This window comes from Oncorhynchus mykiss, chromosome 10 (genome assembly GCF_057628025.1).
Source record: "Oncorhynchus mykiss isolate SJ-2025 chromosome 10, ASM5762802v1, whole genome shotgun sequence".
NCBI lineage: Eukaryota > Metazoa > Chordata > Actinopteri > Salmoniformes > Salmonidae > Oncorhynchus > Oncorhynchus mykiss.
The window spans coordinates 6,827,501-6,833,797 of NC_143031.1; positions in this window are offsets into that span (position 1 = coordinate 6,827,501).

Consider the following 6,297-nt stretch of genomic DNA (forward strand, 5'->3'; position numbering starts at 1 on the left):
TGTCTATATGTAGGCCAGAGTGTAAATGTCTATATGTTGGCCAGGGTGTAAATGTCTATATATAGGCCAGGGTGTAAATGTCTATATGTAGGCCAGAGTGTAAATGTCTATATGTTGGCCAGGGTGTAAATGTCTATATATAGGCCAGGGTGTAAATGTCTATATGTTTGCCAGGGTGTAAATGTCTATATATAGGCCAGGGTGTAAATGCCTATATGTAGGCCAGGGTGTAAATGTCTATATGTAGGCCAGGGTGTAAATGTCTATATGTAGGCCAGGGTGTAAATGTATATATATAGGCCAGGGTGTAAATGTCTATATGTTTGCCAGGGTGTAAATGTCTATATATAGGCCAGGGTGTAAATGTCTATATGTAGGCCAGGGTGTAAATGTCTATATGTAGGCCAGGGTGTAAATGTCTATATATAGGCCAGGGTGTAAATGTCTATATATAGGCCAGGGTGTAAATGTCTATATGTAGGCCAGGGTGTAAATGTCTATATGTTGGCCAGGGTGTAAATGTCTATATGTAGGCCAGGGTGTAAATGTCTATATGTTGGCCAGGGTGTAAATGTCTATATATAGGCCAGGGTGTAAATGTCTATATGTAGGCCAGGGTGTAAATGTCTATATATAGGCCAGGGTGTAAATGTCTATATGTAGGCCAGGGTGTAAATATCTATATATAGGCCAGGGTGTAAATGTCTATATATAGGCCAGGGTGTAAATATCTACATGTAGGCCAGGGTGTAAATGTCTATATGTAGGCCAGGGTGTAAATATCTACATGTAGGCCAGGGTGTAAATGTCTATATGTTGGCCAGGGTGTAAATGTCTAAATATAGGCCAGGGTGTAAATGTCTATATATAGGCCAGGGTGTAAATGTCTATATATAGGCCAGGGTGTAAATGTCTATATGTAGGCCAGGGTGTAAATGTCTATATATTGGCCAGGGTGTAAATGTCTATATGTAGGCCAGGGTGTAAATGTCTATATATAGGCCAGGGTGTAAATGTCTATATATAGGCCAGGGTGTAAATGTCTATATGTAGGCCAGGGTGTAAATGTCTATATATAGGCCAGGGTGTAAATGTCTATATATAGGCCAGGGTGTAAATGTCTATATATAGGCCAGGGTGTAAATGTCTATATATAGGCCAGGGTGTAAATGTCTATATATAGGCCAGGGTGTAAATGTCTATATATAGGCCAGGGTGTAAATGTCTATATATAGGCTAGGGTGTAAATGTCTATATATAGGCCAGGGTGTAAATGTCTATATGTAGGCCAGGGTGTAAATGTCTATATGTAGGCCAGGGTGTAAATGTCTATATATAGGCCAGGGTGTAAATGTCTATATGTAGGCCAGGGTGTAAATGTCTATATATAGGCCAGGGTGTAAATGTCTATATGTAGGCCAAACAAGTAATTAATCATTCTCTGATCCATGTGATTAGAGAGAATGGAATTTTACCAGACTGTATCCAAAATGGCACCCTATTCCCTATGTAGTGCACTACGTTTGACTAGAATAGCACCCTATTCCCTATGTAGTGCACTACGTTTGACTAGAATAGCACCCTATTCCCTATGTAGTGCACTACGTTTGACTAGAATAGCACCCTATTCCCTATGTGGTGCACTACGTTTGACTAGAATGGCACCCTATTCCCTATGTGGTGCACTACGTTTGACTAGAATGGCACCCTATTCCCTATGTAGTGCACTACGTTTGACTAGAATGGCACCCTATTCCCTATGTGGTGCACTACATTTGACTAGAATAGCACCCTATTCCCTATGTGGTGCACTACGTTTGACTAGAGCAGTAATGCACTACATACTGTAGGGAAGTCATATCCTTAACTGAAACAGTCAGTCCATTACAGTCTGTACAGTAATTATATTGATAGAACAAGAAGAAAACCATTCACAATGCATAAAACACAGAACTGGTTACAACGGTCTAGAACTGGTTAGAACTGTCGAGAACTGTCTACAACTGTCTAGAACTGGTTAGAACTGTCGAGAACTGTCTAGAACTGTCTAGAACTGGTTAGAACTGTCGAGAACTGTCTTAGAACTGTCTAGAACTGTCTAGAACTGTCTAGAACTGGTTAGAACTGTTTAGAACTGTCTATAACTCTCTAGAACTGGTTAGAACTGTTTAGAACTGTCTAGAACTGGTTAGAACTGTCGAGAACTGTCTAGAACTGGTTAGAACTGTTTAGAACTGTCTAGAACTGGTTAGAACTGTCTAGAACTGTCTAGAACTGGTTAGAACTGTCGAGAACTGTCTAGAACTGTCTAGAACTGGTTAGAACTGTCGAGAACTGTCTAGAACTGTCTAGAACTGGTTAGAACTGTCTAGAACTGGTTAGAACTGTCTAGAACTGGTTATAACTGTCTAGAACTGTCTAGAACTGGTTAGAACTGGTTAGAACTGTCTAGAACTGTCTTAGAACTGGTTAGAACTGTCTAGAACTGTCTAGAACTGGTTAGAACTGTCTAGAACTGGTTAGACCTGTCTAGAACTGGCCAGAAATTACATAAGAACTGAAAATTGTGAGCAGGTAAGTCTCAAGGTAGAAGCTAAAATATATGAAATAAATAAACATTGTCAAGCCGATTCTTAATAAGTACAGTACCGTTCACTTAGTGTACAAAACATTAAGGACATCTGCTCTTTCTATGACAGACTGACCAGGTGAACCCAGCCCTTATTGATGTCACTTGTTAAATCCACTTCAATTAGTGTAGAGGAAGTGAAGGAGACGGGTTAAAGAAGGATTTTTAAACCTTGAGACATGGATTGCGTACGTGTGCCATTCAGAAGGTGAACGGGCAAGACTAAATATTTAAGTGCCTTTGAACGTGGTATGGTTGTGGGTGCCAGGCGCACCGTTTTGTGTCAAGAATGACAACGTTGATGGGTTTTTTCCACACTCAACAGTTTCCCCGCGTATCAAGAGTGGTCCGCCACCCAACGGGCATCCATATGAGGGCACAAGGCGAGACCCAGATGCAGACACGGGAGGCAGATGGTTTGAGTCTTTGATATTTATTAATAATCCAAAAACAGTAGGTGAGAGTATAGCCGTGGTCAGGCAAAAAAGGTCAAAACCAGTTCAGAGTCCAGGTGGTACAGAGTGGCAGGCAGGCTCGAGGTCAGGCCAGGCAGAACGGTCAGGCTGGCGGGTACAGAGTGGCAGGCAGGCTCGAGGTCAAGGCAGGTACAGAGTGGCAGGCAGGCTCGAGGTCAGGGCAGGTAAAACAGGTTGGCAGGCTCGAGGTCAGGCCAGGCAGAATGGTCAGGCTGGCGGGTACAGAGTCCAGAAAACAGGGTCAAGGGTCAAAACCGGGAGGACTAGAAAAAGAGAACAGAAAAGGCAGGAGCACAGGAAAACCACTGGTGGACTTGGAAACATACAAGACGGACTGGCACAGAGAGACAGAAAACACAGGGATATATACCCAGGGGACAATGGGGGAAGATGGGTGACACCTGGAGGGGGTGGAGACAAGCACAAGGACAAATGAAACAGATCAAAGTGTGACAATCCAGCCAACTTGACATAACCGTGGGAAGCTCCTTGTGAGAGTCCATGCCCCAACAAATCGAGGCTGTTCTGAGGGCAAAATGGCTGCAATTCAATATTCGGAAAGGTGTCCTTAACGTTTTGTGCACTCAGTGTAAACGGTCTTGAAATGTACTAAAATTATTGGTATTCTGTCGTACTGCATTTCACAGGGCTATAATGGATGTTTCTGAATATTTTGACCTGGGGTGTACAGTAGGTTGATTTTTATTTAACCTTTATTTAACTAGGCAAGTCGCTTAAGAACAAATTCTTATTTACAATGACGGCCTATCCCGGCCAAACAACCCTAACCCGGACGACGCTGGGCCAATGGTGCGCCTCCCCAGATGTTGATGTGTTGATGGACAGTAAGTCCATTGGAAAAAAAATAGGTATTTTTTTTGAAGATAATTGGACAACAACAAAAAAATGGTAAAATAAAGATGAAATATAACATCAGTACGAAAAGACAATCTAAATCTATAGTTTTATGATAATGGTTTGAGCTAATTGGGATACACAGAATTATTAACATTCTCTTATCCAGATGTCCCCCCTGCAGTCAAATCTCACTGTTTATATTCCAACCACGTACCGATAAGGACAAGTGAAGATGGATTAATTAGGTAGCTGATTGCAATTGTGATCGGTATAGCTGTTGAATGCACAGCAAAGTGCTGCAGCACAACCTTAGTTGATGAAGTGGTGACTAACGGAACGATATATTAAGCATAAAAGGCCCGAGAGTGGGTTTATTACCTAAAAGCTGTTAAGTCGTAGCCATGATGCCTTCGTTGGTATAAATAAAGACTATCTGCTCTATACAGTTTCCTGTGTTGAGCCACGTGACTAGACACGCAGTACGTACCCTTGACACACACACACACACACACACACATATGATTACACGTCAACTAGGCCAGGAGTTTGTTCCTGACCAGGGAAACTCTGGGCCCTAATTACATGATGGGCTATAACACAGGCCAGATCGTTTTTTCCTAGTTACATGATGGGCTATAACACAGGCCCAGAGTTTTTCCTATATACATGATAGGCTATAACATGGGTCCAGAGATTTCCCCGCTTAAATGATAGGTAGGTTATAACACAGGCCCAGAGTTTTTCCTAGTTACATGATAGGCTATAACATGGGCCCTAAGATTTCCCTACTTAAATGATAGGTAGGTTATAACACAGGCCCAGAGTTTTTCCTAGTTACGTGATAGGCTATAACATGGGCCCAGAGATTTCCCCGCTTAAATGATAGGTAGGTTATAACACAGGCCCAGAGTTTTTCCTAGTTACGTGATAGGCTATAACATGGGCCCAGAGATTTCCCCGCTTAAATGATAGGTAGGCTATAACATGGGCCCAGAGATTTCCCTAATTACGTGATAGGCTATAACATGGGCCCAGAGATTTCCCTAATTACGTGATAGGCTATAACATGGGCCCAGAGATTTCCCTAGTCAGGTCTGTTCAGGACAAACACCTGATGCAAACCTTATGAACCCATGTCTTGGTGATGAACTTCGTGATTGATGAACACATTTTTAAAATGGCTTTTATTTTTATTGCTTGTTTGTGTAAGACATTAAGGCATTAGGATTCAATGAATTATACTGAGGCTTTAGGACCTCAACAAATTATACTGAGACCTTAGGACTCAATGTACTAGTTTGGCTAGATTTGTTGTAGGTGACACAGATGTTAATTTGTCTCAGTCAGGGAAGACAGACCTATATTCGGAGCAGTCAGTCAGTCACACTGTGATATTAAGTTGAAGATAAGAGAAATGGAATTATATTCCACTTCACGTTCTCCCTCTGAAGTAGTGTACACAGACTAGATGAAAGCTAGGAAATAAACTCAAGGACATCGTTTGTCTGTCTACCTTCACAGTTCCATCATCCCATTGATTTGTCGTATTTGGCAATGAACTTGCTTCCTTCAAAAAATCTAAATATTACCACATTTTTCTTTCGCTGCGTCATAAAATTGTTCTGGAGGGCGAATCAAAACAGGCGTGCCTGTTTACGTTCCCCATTAGCCTTTGTTTGACTTTGTTTTCAATGAGTGTCCATTTGTACTGGGAAAACTTCAGGGGGGTGAGAGGGAGGGTGGGCTGAAGGCAGGAAAACGGGATGGGGGGGCTGGAGATAAAGCTGAGGGGATGGAGACAGGGGATGGAGGGTAGTGATGGGGGTTACACAGGCTTTTTACCCCCCCCCCCCCCCCAGTTGTCTGATTGTAGGTTCAAGGTTAGATCTTACTGTCACTGCAGCGGCTGGAAGATATGACTTGTGTGATTGAATTTAGAAAATGGAAATTCAGAAAAGGTTCTTCCTCGCCTGAGCTCAGGAGATAGATGAATTAGATGTGTCAGAAATTACATCCAGAAATAGAAATAGGACCTAGCCGATCCTTTTAGAAGAGCATCCTTGTAGTCCTTAAGGAATAACTAAAAATATGTTTTGACTCGCCTAAATTAAGGAGATGTTGCTGTGCACGGCAAGTTGGCAACAGCTAGGAAATATGAAAGAACAACACAATTTTGATGATTACCTGTATGGGATTTGACAGGAATATTGAATAAACTGGGCCATGTTCACGTTGGAATCTTTGGCTCCTTGAAGTTTACATTTTATCAACCTTCTTTTGACCCTTCAACCCTTCAAGAATTCATGCCACGGTCTGTGAAACAATGCTGTCAAA